General features: G+C 38.2%; 1 pseudogene; it reads right to left on the bottom strand.

Annotated features, from left to right (window-relative positions):
- LOC127677651 (vomeronasal type-2 receptor 26-like) overlaps positions 1 to 15562 on the bottom strand; it is a 38543-nt pseudogene extending 22981 nt beyond the window's left edge.
- Between the last annotated feature and the right edge of the window lie 1623 nt (positions 15563 to 17185).

The following is a 17185-nucleotide window of genomic DNA, read 5'->3' on the forward strand; positions in this document are numbered from 1 at the left end:
CTTCACCCTGGAAAAAGCAAGATAGTAACCTTTCATCAAACCCAAAAGAAGTTAAGCATTCAAATTTTAAAAATAACGTCAAAAATGATAGGAAGTAACAATCACTATTCCTTAATATCTCTTAACATCAATGGACTTAATGCCCCAATAAAAAGACACAGACTAACTGAATGGATACGTAAACAGGACCCTACATTTTGCTGCTTACAGGAAACACACCTCAGGGTCAAAGACAAACACTACCTTAGAGTAAAAGGCTGGAAGACAATTTTACAAGCAAATGGTCTCAGGAAACAAGCTGGAGTAGCCATTTTAATATCAGATAAAATTGACTTTCAACCCAAAGTCATCAAAAGAGACCCTGAGGGACACTTCTTGCTGATCAAAGGAAAAATACAAAAAGAAGAACTGTCAATCCTGAACAACTATGCCCCAAATGCAAGGGCACCCTCTTTCGTAAAAGAAACTTTATTAAAACTAAAAGCACACATTGCACCTAACACAATAATTGTGGGTGACTTCAACACTGCACTTTCCTCAATGGACCGATCAGGAAAACAGAAACTAAACAGGGACACAATGAAACTAATTGAAGCTTTGGACCAATTAGATTTAACAGATATATATAGAACATTCTATCCTAAAACAAAAGAATATACCTTTTTCTCAGCACCTCATGGTACCTTCTCCAAAATCGACCATATAATTGGTCACAAGACAGTCCTCAACAAATATAAGAAGATCAAACTAATCCCATGCCTCCTATCTGATCACTATGGAGTAAAAGTGGTCTTCAATAGCAACAGAAACAACAGAAAGCCCACATACACGTGGAAACTGAACAATACTCTACTCAATGATACCTTGGTCAAGGAAGAAATAAAGAAAGAAATTAAAGACTTTTTAGAACACAATGAAAATGAAAACACAACATACCCAAATCTATGGGACACAATGAAAGCAGTGCTAAGAGGAAAACTCATAGCCCTGAGTGCCTCCAAAAAGAAAATGGAGAGAGCATACATTACCAGCTTAATGACACACCTGAAAGCCCTAGAACAAAAAGAAGCTATTTCGCCCAGGAGGAGTAGAAGGCAGGAAATCATCAAACTCAGGGCCGAAATCAATCAAGTAGAAACAAAGAGAACCATACAAAAAATGAACAATACCAGGAGCTGGTTCTTTGAGAAAATCAACAAGATAGATAAACCCTTAGCCAGACTGGCCAAAGGGCACAGAGAAAGTATCCAAATTAACAAACTTAGAAATGAAAAGGGAGATATAACAACGGAAACTGAGGAAATCCAAAAAATCATCAGATCCTACTACAAGAGCCTATACTCAACACAACTAGAGAATCTGGAGGAAATGGACAATTTCCTTGACAGATACCAAATACCAAAATTAAATCAGGACCAACTAGACCATCTAAACAGTCCCATAATGCCTAAAGAAATAGAAGGAGTCATAGAAAGTCTTCCAACCAAAAAAAGCACAGGACCAGATGGCTTCAGTGCAGAATTCTACCAGACCTTCAAAGAAGAGTTAACACCAATACTCTTCAAACTATTCCACAAAATAGAAACAGAAGGAACACTACCCAATTCCTTCTACGAAGCCACAATTACGCTGATACCAAAGCCACACAAAGATCCAACAAAGAAAGAGAACTTCAGACCAATTTCCCTTATGAACATCGATGCAAAAATACTCAATAAAATTCTTGCCAACCGAATCCAAGAACACATCAAAACGATCATCCACCATGATCAAGTAGGCTTTATCCCGGGAATGCAGGGTTGGTTCAATATACGGAAATCCATCAATACAATCCACTACATAAACAAACTCAAAGAACAAAACCACATGGTCATTTCATTGGATGCTGAAAAAGCATTTGACAAAATTCAGCATCCCTTCATGCTTAAAGTCTTGGAGAGAACAGGAATTCAAGGCCCATACCTAAACATAGTAAAAGCAATATACAGCAAACCGGTAGCCAGCATCAAACTAAATGGAGAGAAACTTGAAGCAATCCCACTGAAATCAGGGACCAGACAAGGCTGCCCCCTTTCTCCTTATCTTTTCAATATTGTACTTGAGGTACTAGCTCGGGCAATTCGACAACATAAGGAGGTCAAAGGGATACAAATTGGAAAGGAAGAAGTCAAACTATCATTATTTGCAGACGACATGATCGTCTACCTAAGTGACCCAAAGAACTCCACTAGAGAGCTCCTACAGCTGATAAACAACTTCAGCAAAGTGGCAGGTTATAAAGTCAACTCAAGCAAATCAGTGGCCTTCCTATACTCAAAGGATAAGCAGGCTGAGAAAGAAATTAGGGAAATGACCCCCTTCACAATAGCCACAAACAGTATAAAGTATCTTGGGGTGACTCTTACCAAACATGTGAAAGATCTGTATGACAAGAACTTCAAGACTCTGAAGAAGGAAATGGAAGAAGACCTCAAAAAATGGGAAAACCTCCCATGCTCATGGATCGGTAGAATCAATATAGTTAAAATGGCCATTTTGCCTAAAGCACTATACAGATTCAATGCAATACCCATCAAAATCCCAACTCAATTCTTCACAGAGTTAGAAAGAGCAATTATCAAATTCATCTGGAACAACAAAAAACCCAGGATAGCTAAAATTATTCACAGCAACAAAAGGAAATCTGGGGGAATCAGTATCCCTGACCTCAAGCAATACTACAGAGCAATAGTGTTAAAAACTGGATGGTATTGGTACAGTGACAGGCAGGAGGATCAATGGAACAGGATTGAAGATCCAGAAATGAACCCACACACCTATGGCCACTTGATCCTCGACAAAGAGGCTGAAAAGATCCAATGGAAAAAAGATAGCCTTTTCAACAAATGGTGCTGGTTCAACTGGAGGTCAGCATGCAGAAGAATGCGAATTGATCCATCCTTGTCTCCTTGTACTAAGCTCAAATCCAAATGGATCAAGGACCTCCACATAAAGCCAGACACTCTGAAGCTAATAGAAAAAAAACTGGGGAAGACCCTTGAGGACATCGGTACAGGGAGAAAGTTTCTGAACAGAACACCAATAGCGTATGCTCTAAGAGCAAGAATTGACAAATGGGACCTCATAAAATTACAAAGTTTCTGTAAGGCAAAGGACACCATCAAGAGGACAAATCGGCAACCAACAAATTGGGAAAAGATCTTCACCAATCCTACATCAGATAGAGGGCTAATATCCAATATATATAAAGAACTCAAGAAGTTAGACTCCAGAAAACCAAACAACCCTATTAAAAAATGGGGTACAGAGTTAAACAAAGAATTCTCACCTGAAGAACTTCGGATGGCGGAGAAGCATCTTAAAAAATGCTCAACTTCATTAGTCATTAGGGAAATGCAAATCAAAACAACCCTAAGATTTCATCTTACACCAGTCAGAATGGCTAAGATTCAAAATTCAGGAGACAGCAGGTGTTGGAGAGGGTGTGGAGAAAGAGGAACACTCCTCCACTGCTGGTGGGGTTGCAAATTGGTACAACCACTCTGGAAATCAGTCTGGCGGTTCCTCCGAAAACTGGGCACCTTACTTCCAGAAGATCCTGCTATACCACTCCTGGGCATATACCCAGAAGACTCCCCACCATGTAATAAGGATACATGTTCTACTATGTTCATAGCAGCCCTATTTGTAATTGCCAGATGCTGGAAAGAACCCAGGTATCCCTCAACAGAAGAGTGGATGCAAAAAAATGTGGTATATCTACACAATGGAGTACTATTCAGCCATTAGAAACAATGAATTCATGAAATTCTTAGGCAAATGGATGGAGCTAGAGAATATCATACTAAGTGAGGTAACCCAGACTCAAAAGGTGAATCATGGTATGCACTCACTAATAAGTGGATATTAACCTAGAAAACTGGAATACCCAAAACATAATCCACACATCAAATGAGGTACAAGAAGAAGGGAGGAGTGGCCCCTGGTTCTGGAAAGACTCAGTGAAACAGTATTCAGCAAAACCAGAACGGGGAAGTGGGAAGGGGTGGGTGGGAGGACAGGGGAAGAGAAGGGGGTTTGCGGGACTTTCGGGGAGTGGGGGGGGGGCTAGAAAAGGGGAAATCATTTGAAATGTAAATAAATTATATCGAATAATAATAAAAAAATAGAAAAAAAGAAAAAAAGAAAAAAAAGTGGGGAACAGATCTAAACAAAGAATTTTCACATGAAGAACTTCAGATGGCTGAGAAGTACCTTAAGAAATGTTCAACATCATTAATTATTAGGGAAATGCAAATGAAAACAACCCTGAGATTTCACCTCACACCAGTCAGAATGGCTAAGGTCAAAAACTCAGGAGACAACACGTGTTGGCAAGGATATGGAGAAAGAGGAACACTCCTCCAATGCTGGTGGGATTGCAAGATGGTGCAACCACTTTGGAAATCAGTCTGGTGGTTCCTCAGAAATCAGGGCATGACACTTCCGGAGGACCCTGTTATACCACTCCTGGGTATATACCCAGAGGATTCCCCAGCATGCAATAAGGACACATGCTCCACTATGTTCATAGCAGCCCTATTTGTAGTAGCCAGAAGCTGGAAAGAAACCAGGTGTCCCTGAATGGAGGAATGGATACAAAAATTGTGGTATATTTACACAATGGAGTACTATTCAGCATTTAGAAACAATGAATTCATGAAATTCTTAGACAAATGGATGGACCTGGAGAAGATCATACTAAGTGAGGTAACCCAGTCTCAAAACATCAATCCTGGTATGCACTCATTGATAAGTGGATGTTAACCTAGAAACTTTGAATACCCAATACATAATCCACATATTAAATGATGTCCAAGAAGACTGGAGGAGTGTCCCCTGCTTGTGGAAAGACTCCGTGCAGCATTATAGGGGAATAGGAGAACAGGGAAGTGGGAAGGGTAGAGGGGGGAACAGGAGGAGGGAAGAGGGCTTATGGGACTTTTGGTGAATGGGGAGCCAGAAAATGGAAAATCATTTAAAATGTAAATAAAGAATATATCAAATAAAAAACAAATAGTTAAAACGGGCACCTTGCCAAAAGCAATTTACAGATTCAATACAATCCCCATCAAAATCCCAATTCAGTTCTTCACAGAGTTAGAAAAAGGAATTCTTAAATTCACCTGGAATAACCAAAAAACCAAGATAGCTAAAACTATTCTCAACAGTAAAAGAACTTCTGGGGGAATCAGTATCCCAGATCTCAAGCAATACTATTAAAAACTGCATGATATTCACAGTGACAGGCAAGTAGACCAATGGAATAGAATTGAAGACCCAGAAATGAATCCATACACCTACGGTCACTTGTTATTCGAAAAAGGGGCAGAAAACATCCAGTGGAAAAAAGATAGCATTTTCAACAAATGATGCTGGTTCAACAGGAAGTCAGCATGCAGAAGAATGCAAATTGATCCATTCTTATCTCCTTGTACTAAACTCAACTCCAAGTGGATCAGGGACCGACACATAAAACCAGACACACTGAAACTAATATAAAAGAAACTGGGGAAAACCTTTGAGGACATGAGCACAGGGGAAAATTTCCTGAACAGAACACCAAAAGCATATGCTCTAAGATCAAGAATTGACAAATGGGACCTCATAAAATTACAAAGTTTCTGTAAGGTAAAGGACACTGTCAAAAGGACAAAAAGACAACCAATAAATTTGAAAAAATCTTCACCCACCCTATCTCTGATAGAGGGCTAATATCCAACATATACAAAGAACTCAAGAAGTTAGACCCCAGGGAACCAAATAACCCTATTAAAAAATGGGGTACATATCTAAACAAAGAATTTTCACCTGAAGAAATTCGGATGGCTGAGAAGCACCTTAGGAAGTGTTCAACATCATTAGTCATTAGGGAAATGCAAATCAAAACAACCCTGAGATTTCACCTCAAAACCGGTCAGAATGGCTAGGGTTAAAAACTCAGGAGACAGCAGGTTTTGGCAAGGATGTGGAGAAAGATGAACACTCCTGTACTGCTGGTGGAGTTGTAAGATGGTACAGCCAGTTTGGAAATCAGTCTGGCGTTTTTTCAGAAAACTGGACATAACACTTCCGGAGGACCCTGCTACACCTCTCCTAGGCATATAACAAAAGGATTCCCTGGCATGCAATAAAGGCACATGTTCCATTATGTTCATAGCAGCCTTATTTATAATAGCCAGAAGCTAGAAATAACCCAGATGTCAATCAATGGAGGAATGGATACAGAAAATGTGGTATATTTATACAATGGAATACTACTCAGCAATTAAAAACAATGAATTCATGAAATTTTTAGGCAAATGGTTGAAACTGGAAAACATCATCCTAAGTGAGGTAACCCAATCACAAAAGAATACACATGGAATGCAATCTCTGATAAGTGGATATTAATTTGTCCAGAAGCTTTGAATACCCAAGGCACAATTAGCTTATCAAATGACTCCCATGAAGAAGTATGGAGAGGGCACTGTTATTGGAAAGGCTTGATCTAGCATTGGAGGGGAGTATGAAGAGAGAGAAAAAGGAGAGAGATGATTGGACAATGGGAGGAGAGAAGAAGGTTTATGGGACATATGGGGAGGGGGGAACTGGGAAAGGGGAAATCATTTGGAATGTAAACAAAGAATATAGAAAATAAAAATATATAATAAAAAATCCTACAAAAAAAGAAAAAAAAAGAAAAAAGAAACAAATTAGAGTAAAATACTACACTCAACCAGACAAACAAAAAGCTGTCAAAACTTGACTGTGTGCTAGAAATGAAATCCACAGGGAGAGTAAGTGTCCCTGACACAAAACATACAGGAAATATGGGGCACTGAGAAAGAACAAATTTAATAGAAATAAAAATCAAGATAACAGGAATAGAACAAGGAGAAGATCCTAGCTCAAAGACCTATATTTAACACACTCAAAAAAGAAAAATTACCTAATTCCCGAAAAAAAAGGAAAAAGAAAAAAGAAAAAAAAATGCCTATAAATGTAGAAGAACTATATAGAACATAAAATAGATTGGATCAGAAAATAAACTCACTTTTCTATACAATAATCAGAACACTGAACATATAGAAAATAGAATAATAAATGCTTCAAGGAGAAAAGGCCAAATAACTTGTACAGGTAGACATATTCAAATTCCACAAACATCTCAGTGCAGACACTAAAACTAGAAATGCATAGGCAATTACATTGTACACTCGAAGATACCACAGATGCCCAGATCACTATACCCAGTATAACTTTCAATCACCATTGCTGGAGAAAACAAGATATTCTGTGATAAACACAACTTTAAACAATATCTGTCTACAAATTCATTGCTACAGATGGTGCTAAAATGAAAACTCCAACCCTAGAAGGTAAAATATACCAATGAAAACATAGGGAATACATAACCTCACAGCAGAAACACCAAAAGAGGGAAGTATGCAGAAAAACAAACACACATACACTCATACTCACATATACAACCACTTCTGGCACCCGATAAAAACAAGAAGCATCATTGATATCTCTCAATATCAATGGACTTAATTCCTCAATTAAAAGATACAGGCTAACAGAACGGATATGAAAAGAAGATCCAAGCTTTCAAAGCAAATATGAAACACATCTCAAAATCAACATAGTAGTTACATCAGATTAAAGGGTTGGGGAAAGGATTTCTAAACAAATAGACCTAAAGTCAATATACAATAGATATTCTAACATCTGATAAAATAGACTTCAAAAGAAAATTACTCAAAAGAGATGGGAAAGAACATTTGTACTCTTCAAAGGACAAATCCACCAATATGACATCCCAATTTTCAACAACTATACTACAAACACCTAAATCCAAGTCTGTTAAAGGAACACCAGGAAACCTCAAATCACCCATCGATCTCACATATTGATAGTGGGAGACTATAATACCCAACCCACTATCACCAATGCATGAGTCAACCTGATAAAAGTTAAATAAATACTGGAGCTAGGAGATGTTATTAATAAACTGGACCTTACACAGTAAGTTAGCCAAAGAAGATCAAAGGATACAGACAAGAAAATAAAAATTCAAGACATCATTATTACAGATAATGTGATAGTATACATAAGCAAACCCCAAAATTCTACAGGGAACTTGTAAGGCTGAGATCACTTTCAGCAGTGTGCCTGGTTACAAGATTAACTCAAAGAAATAATTAGTAGCCTTCCTATATACAAATGACAGACTGAGAAATATATCAGGGAAACAACACTCTTCACAATAACCACAAAATATAAAGTACTTTGGGGTAGCCAAATCTAGGAAGCAAAAGACTAGTATGAAAAAAGTTTAATTCTTGGAAGGAAAACAAGGAACATATCAGAAGAAGAAAAGAACTCCCACCCTCATGGATCAGGAGAAAAACATACTAAACAGTAAAAGAACTTCCAGAGGTAACACCATCACTAATTTTAAAGACTACCACACTGCTATAGTAAAGAAAACCACAAAGTATTCTCATAAAAATAAACATGCTGAGCAATGGAATCGAATTGTAAACCCAGAAATAAATCCACACATGTATGGACACCTTATTTTTTATAAAGGATTCATAAACACACAATAGAAAAAAGAGAGCATATTCAAAAATGGTGCTGATCTAATTGGCTATCTTCATGTTAGAATACTCCTAGATACATATTAGCCCTGTTCAAAAATCAAGGCGAAATGATAATCATTACATTAAAACACACTGGATGGAACACTGAACTTTATGGAAGATTAATAGGGATTAGCATTGAAAATATTTGTAAATTCTTGTAATATGAATGGTAATTTTGTTCCCAAAAAACAACTCTTTAAATGAGAAAATTTACAAGCACATAGCTGATGGAAACCAACCTTTGATAGAAGAAAAAGTAGTGAACATGATAACTCTGGATTATCAGAGGGAGGTGGATTAGCCAAATGGAAGTTAGCAAGTGGCCCAACCATTGAGTTGTTTAAAGCATATGAAATTATAAAGACTGAGTGTGTGTTTTTCATTTGAGAACCCAGACCTTTAGGAAAGATAGTGTGGAATGTGCTGCCAAAATGTATTTAATTCTACATATCCTAGCACAGGAGAAACTTTCTAAACAGAACACAGATAGAACCTCATGACAGCAAAAAGTTTCTGAGAGGCAAAGGACATCAATAGGACAAAATGGCAGTCAACAGAATGGAAAAGGATTTTTTTATCAACTCTAAATCTGACAGAGAAATAATACACAAAATATATAAAGAACTGAAGACACAAGGCATCAACAAACCACAAATCTAATTTTTACAATTAGGTATGGAGTTAAACAGAGAATTCTCAATAGAGAAATCTCAAAGGGGTGAGAATCATATAAAAATAATATTCAATATCCTTATCCATTAGGGAAATGCAAATCAAAACTACGTTGAGCTTCTCTTGTACACATGTCAACATGCCTAAAATCAATGTTAAAAGTTACAGCTTATACTGGCAAGGAAATGGAGCAAAGGGAACATAATTACATCAATGAAGGGAGTGCAAATATGTACAGCAACTACAAAAATCATTATGACAGATCCTCAGAAAATTGGGAATCTATCTACCTCATGACCCATCTATACCACTTTTGAGAATATAGCCAAAGGACACTACATCCTACCACAAGGACACTTGCTCAATTAGTTCATAGTGTCTTTGTTTAAAATATCAGGAAACTAGAAACAAAGTAGATTTTTCTCAATGGAAGAATGGATAAAGAGAATGTGGTATGTTTACTTAATGGAATACTACTCTGCAGAGTATAAGTAACAAGGTGAGTTCTTGGGGTTGGGGTAGACTGGTCAAATGAATATCCCTGGGAATGCAAAAGATTTGTTGGGTAGAAGAGAGGGTGTGTGAATATAGGAACAGAAAGGAAAAAAATTGTGAAGGCTGGCACACAGGGAGAGGGTATGGTCAGGGAGACACACAGAGAGGTGGAATACTACGGCATTTAGAGTAGATGTCAAACCTAGTGAAACGGAACTTCCTGAAACCAATGAAGGTCAACTTAGTGAGAACTTAGTAATGGAGAATATTGAACCTGAACTGGCCATCTTCTGTAAGCAGGCAAGGCTTCCAGTGGAACATGTCGGACACCAACCCATTCATCAAACCTTGGACTCAACAATCTGTCCTGACTACAACATGGACTGGGGCAATGGTGCCTCAGAATGTGTGGGACTGATCAACCAATGAATGACTGGTTTAATTTGAGGCTCAGGACATGAGAGGCAACCCATGAAAGACACAGCCTGGATTGCCAGGAATGTGAGAATGTGTGGTACAGAGACCTAAGGTAGAACCAAGTACAATAGACCACATAAACAGCAACAAATCAAAGAAGTAGCCTGGAGAACAGTCCTGGATGATAATGTCTAGTCTCATAAAAGCTGTCTTCTTCAAGGGTCTGTTAACTAAAACCAAACAAACTTTTGGCAACAAACATACCTAAAATCCTTAAAATATGCCACAGTTATACTTGTACAAATTTCCTCAGTTGTTTATTATCATTATTTCACAGAACATTAAAAGGAGTAATAAAAAAATGTGAAAATTAAATGACTTAAATATTATTGTTTCAATTTCCTTAAACTAGGAATATCATTTTCTCAACAACAGGCACGTATTTTTTTCTGATAGAAATGTTAGGTCAACTTTAACACTATGACATGTTTTTTTCTAAGGATGCTCCTATATGCTCCTGAATAAACATGAATATGTTGAGAAGGAGATAGTAGTATAAAGAAGCATGCTAGCATAAAAAATGTTTTTCTAACACTAACTATTTCAGAACATGAATCAAAATGCAGAAATTAAAAGCCAGGGCCCAATACTCTAGGAAAGTATAAACATATGTTACCTTCCATGGGAGAGGGAACTGGAGTCCACGTTTATCAAATGAGTCTCCATTCACTCTGAGTGACAGCTCCTCATGAAGTGCCTGGGCAATGGCATACACAGCTTCATGGACTTTGTAGCTCAAAGGTGAGGTATTTATATCCCAAACATTCAGAGATCGTGTGCTCAGGCTGCCATTTTGCTCACATTGACTTAGTTTCTTGACTACATGCTCATAGACATGTGGACATTCAAATAAAATTGACCAAACATCCTGGATAAAGATATCATAAGGGTATTTTCTAGGTTGAACACTTTTTTGAAAATCCTTGAATCCCAGAATTTCATCCTTGTGAACTGAAAATGATAATGCTCCATCAAAGGGTATATAAATTCCATTTTGTTTAAAGGATAATATGGCAGTATACCAATCAGAAGTTGTGATCCAGATATTACCAAAAGTAGCACAGCAAATGATGAAAAAGAAAAGTGTCAGAAAATCATGAGTGTCACCAAATGCAATTACAACACGTGTCATTATGAGATGTACTATTAATTGGTACCCGCGTACTTGACCAAAAGAAGGAAATACTGGATCCTTTTCTGCAAATGCAACACAAATTCCATAGTTGATCATCTCCTCTGTGATTTCCTTAATGAAGAGTTCTCCCCTCATTTCATCTGGAACCACCAGACCAACCCAGACCCAAGTGAAGTAGAGCAGCAGTTGAATAATTCCATGGTACAGAGCTGCAGTGTGCACAGGAAACTGGTAAGGAGGCTGGAGCTGGTTTCTTGTCCCAAGACTCTGGTCAAAAGGAGCATAGCTGATCTGAACAGAAAGAAAGTTACTATATAAGTCATGACAACTAGATTTATTTATAAATGATTTGGTTTACCTCTTCTGCTTATGCACTCTAGGAGAAATTGAACAGTTAAATAACTTTACTAAGTAATATCAATTAGTTACCTATGTCATTTACTCTTCACTGCATACACAAAATGTACCTTTTCCTTTGTCCTTTTATAGAACATATGAAAAAAGGCCATAGAGTGTCTATCTCCTGATCTCCACTCAGGTAATACCAGTCAAACACAACCATTTGCAAATCTGTCACTTCAAAACTTTCATCTTCCTGATAATAGAAGTGGAAAAACAGTAACACTAAAGGCTTGTTTACTTGATGTCACAAATCCAAAACAAAAACAAAATGAAACAAACAAACAAACAAAACGGTATCTATGGAGCATTGTAAAAGGGAATGTGGAATGACAGCACCTCACAGAGTCTGCAGGAAAGTGAACAGGCCAGGATGAGGTTGCCTCAGAGGAAGGGGTCAAAATGGAAGTCACAACGGCAAGAAACTGAATAGTTAGGTAAGAAGAGGTTTGGCTCAGATAGTTTATGGAGGGAATATTTAGTTCACTGTTTTGGTGTCTAGAAGGTAAACTCAGCATCAAATTTTAACTGTAGAGTCCAGTAGGCCAAAGCCAGGGCTGAGGAGACTAAAGAACAATGTATAATGCTATACATGCATGAAGATGTTATGACAAATCCATTATATTGTAGGATATTATATATGTATATATGTATGTATGTGTATATATATATATATATATACACACACATGTATATATATATAATGAAATCACTGAAAGGTGGCTCGGCTCACTGGGTTTGAAGTGCTTCCTTTATAAGCAGAAGAGCCTGCAGTAGAATCTTCAGAATCCCCATAAGTCAGACATGACTGTGTCCCTTGTACCCTAACATAGCAGGGTGGAGACAGGTAAATCCCTAGAGCTTTCTGGGCAATCAACTCAAAATCTCAAGCTTCTGATTCAGAACTCTGATTTCAAACAACGGTGGAGAAAGTGAGGAAGAAAGAATATCAGTTGTCCTGATATGCCTACCTACACAGTCCTGACATACATCATATATGAGACACATACCACACAAACACACATACACTCATGCACACCTACAAGAGTATGCACACACACACACACACACACGCACACACATGCACACACATACACACACATGGTCAAACACAAGCAAACACTCATGCACACATACACAAAAACACAGACAAACAAACTGAAAAAGAGAGACAGGGGCAGACACTGAGACAGAGACAGAAAGGGGGAGAGGGAGACTCAGAGAGAGACAGAACAAACAACTATGGCACCTCCATCAGGTCATGATTCCTCAGTATTAGAAATCAAAGAGAATAAGAAAAATGGCATGAGTTACACCTGATGCATAGAGTAACCAATATTAACAAAAAATCATAAACAATGCTCACATAAGCAGGTACATGCAAAAAGAGAATCAATTCTAAATCTAAATAGAACTTAGCAAACAGGCATTAGGTGGAGAAATTTTAAAATGTGGAGAAAAAAACTGAACATAAAAGCAGATAGCTAAATAAACCTGCTGATAATTACTATCCAAGCAAGTCAAATGAAAACCCACCACAGAACAACCTTTGTAAATTTTCTTCAACTCAAAAATGTGCTCTGAAAAAGTGAAAATTAATCAAGAAAGAAAGATGTAAGACTTAGCATACAGAGGACCTAACACCCAGAACTAGTTGAGAACAGACATACAGCACTTAGGCTGGAGAAGACAAGAAATTGAAAGAAAAGATTATCTGTCACAGGTAAAGTTGGAATGATTTATATATACTAGGGATTCATTTACATACACTACAGACAGTGTACTTATTCTACACAGAAAAACGCTAACAAAAATGCCAACATGATAAAAACAAAGAAACATGAATAGAATATGGTCTACAATACAGCACTGCCAGCTCCACAGTTCATGCTTAAGAAGTATGAGCAGATTACTAAAAGAAATGATAAAAATGTCTCAGGACATTGTAAGTATATTTAACTTGTGTTAGGCTATGAGCGTAAGTTTCAGTAGCCACAGGCAGCTAGCTAGCCATAGGAGAAAGAGAAAATTTGCATTTCAACTATTAAAAAGGGGGATAGCATGAATTTTACACGAAGATGGATAGAACTACAAAATATCACCCTGGTTGAGGTAACCCAGATCCAAGAGGACATACTCAAAATGTGTATACTCAGTGATAAGTAGATATTAGCCAAAAAGTACAGAATTCCTTTGAATTAGAATTAGCCAAAGAGACAGGGCCCCAAGTAGAGGGATGGCATCACTGACCTACCCTCAAGCTAGTATAGCTGTCCTCTGAGAGGTTCTGCCAGCACCTAGAGAAGACAGAGGCAGACTCTTACTGCCAACCATTGGATTGAATCTGGGGACCCCAATGGAAGAGTTGGGGGAAGGACTGAAGTAGCTGAAAGGGATGGCAACACCTTATGAAGAACAGTATCAACTAACTGGACTCCTCAGAGATCCCATGGACACAGTAGTATACATGGGTGGTTCCATGGCTCCTACTACATATGTATCAGAGGAATGCCTTATCTGGCACCAAAGGGAGGGGAGGCACTTGGTCCTGTGGAGGCTCATTGTAAAGGAGGATGCTAAAGGAGTGAGGCTAGAGTGGGTGGGTGGTTGCAGAATTACCCTTTTAGAGTCAACGGGGAAGGGGATAGGATGGAGGGTTTGGGGAGGTTAGACGGAGAAAGGAGAAAACATTTGGAATGTAAATAAATAAAATGACAAATAATTAAAAAATAACTCATAAAATCTTATAAAATAAAAATCTAGTCAAGCATGATGGAGTATGATTAAAATCCCAGCCGTGGGAAAGCAAAGGCATGAGGATCTCATTAATGCTATCTTGGGCTGCAAAGGAAGTTCAAGACTGGAAAGCAGGATGCTTTGTGTACCTGTGGGAAGTTGTAGAGACTTAGAACTCGGGAGATCTGAGTTTATATTCCTGTTGAAATGCCTCCTATCACTGCAACCAGCTTATCAGTCTTCTCAGGCCTGCAGCTGTAGTTAGGAATTGGGGGGCTCTCTCCTGAGAGCAAAGCCATAGAACTTTCCATAGCCTTTGTTTCAAAAAAGTCAACATTGAAGAGATAGAATCCCAGGGACATATTGAATAAAATATTTGGGTCCTTGTTGATTTTTTCTATAGCAAAAACCATTGCCAACACGTGCTGATAATTTTTGGTGAGATTCCTGGGAGGAAAATTTGAAAGATCATATTTCCTTTTCTGTCAGTTGCATTAGGAGGTTTGTCTAGTAGTTTGCCTAGACTCTAGATAATGCCCTATACTCCTGCAATACTGGCATGTCTAAATGAACTCAATATGTTAAAATTGGAGAAAGACTGGGAGAAAGACAGAAAGACAGACACAGAGAACCCCTAAAGTTGAAGACAGGAGACATTGCAAGGGAAACAGCAGAGTACAGTCAGATCAATATGTCTTGTTTATATGTATGAAATCCTGAAACTCTATTTTTTTTAAAGAGAGAAGTCAAACACTTACACAATAACAGCTTCCGGTATAGCCATTGCATCATTAAAGCCAAATTTAATTTTATTGTCTCTAGCAGTCACTCTGAGGGAAAAGAGTCCTCCAATAACAAAATCCCCATCTTGATAGTAGCCAGGAGAAGCAGGTATACTTAAGGAGAAACAAGAAATTTGTTCCTGGAATTCAATGAGGACAATCAGGAGAGAGAAAGCACTGAGTAATTCCATAACACTGATAAATAGTTGATAAAACCCAGATATCTGTTCAGTTGAGAATCTTGGACTATTCATCGCTGGGAGCACATCAACAAACTGGTAAAGATGTCTGGTTGATGTATGTGGATGAAGGTTATGAAGCATTGTTTTGTCCTGGTTCAGGCCCACCAGTATCCAAACACTCCCTCAGTTCCCTGGAGTCCAATCTGCTTTATACCTTTTTAGCCCTAGATTATGTCCCCTTCACAGAGTCACTGTGAGTCTCCAAGGGCTCAGAAATCTCTCACTTGGCACCTGGGAATCCTGATTCTCAGTAGGAAAACATACAATTAAGAAAAAGTGTGATGTCCACTAAAACACCTGTGGGCTGTGTACACTCACTGAGCTGAGCCTAACCAGTGGAAACAAAATTAAGTCATGAAGAGTCATCTGAAGGAGGCATCAAAGGGCACAGTGTTTGTTAGGCAAGAACTAGACCCTGAATTATTTAACATCAGTATCATTTTAGAGTATATTTGTAAGGAAAAGAAATAGTGTTACACTAGAAAATATTATTTCTGGTTACTATATTGGGTGAAATAATCAACTCCTATTTTTTATTGGATATTTTATGTATTTACATTTCAAATGTTATCCCCTTTCCCCCATTCCTCTCCAGATCTGTCCTATCCTATCCCCTCACCCCATACTTCTATGAGAGTGCTACCCCACCCACCTACCTACTCCCACCTCACTCACCTGTCATTCTCCTACACTGTGCAATCAAGCATTCATTGGACCAAGGGCCTTTTCCCCCATTGATGCCAGACAATGTCATCATCTGCTACATATGCAGCTGGAGCAATGAGTCCCTCCACATGTATTCTTTGCTGGATGGTTTTGACCCTGAGAGCTCTGGGGAGTCTGCTTGGTTTTTATTGATGTTCTTCCTAAGGGATTGCAAACCCCTTCAGCTCCTTCAGTCCTTTCTCTAACTCCTCCATTAGGGACCCTATGATCAGTTCAATGGATGGCTGTGAGTATCCACCTCTGTACATGCCAGGCTCTGGCAGAGACTATCAGGAAACAGCTATTTCAGGATCCTGTCTGCATGAACTGAATGGCATCCACATAGTGTCTGCATTTGGTGACCGACTGTTAATTCTTCCTTTGATATATGTGGTGATAGTGTGTAGGTTTGTGTATGGGGTGTGTGTTTCTGTCTGTGATGTGTGTGCTTCTCTCTCTCTCTCTCTCTCTCTCTCTCTCTCTCTGTGTGTGTGTGTGTGTATGTGTGTGTGTGCACTTTCATGATTTTTTGGCTTTGCTAGCATGCAATGTTTTATTTCCTGCATTTTTGTGCATGTACTTAATGTACTTGGATTACAGTTTTTGGTCTTGTATCCTGTGTAAGGATGGAATTGTGCATGGATGTTTAGTTTGATATTTCTCATAAAATATTTTCTTTTCTCCATCTATGGTGATTGAAAGTTATGCTGGGTATAGGAGCCTTAACTACCATCTGCGGTCTCTTACAGTCTCAATGACATTTATCCAGGCCATTCTATCTTTTAGAGTTTCTGTAAAGATGAAAAGTATAATTCTAATAGGTTGGAATTTATAAGTTACATGATCATTTTCCTTTGTAGCTTTTTTTTT

This window comes from Apodemus sylvaticus, chromosome 2 (genome assembly GCF_947179515.1).
Source record: "Apodemus sylvaticus chromosome 2, mApoSyl1.1, whole genome shotgun sequence".
Classification (NCBI taxonomy): Eukaryota; Metazoa; Chordata; class Mammalia; order Rodentia; family Muridae; genus Apodemus; species Apodemus sylvaticus.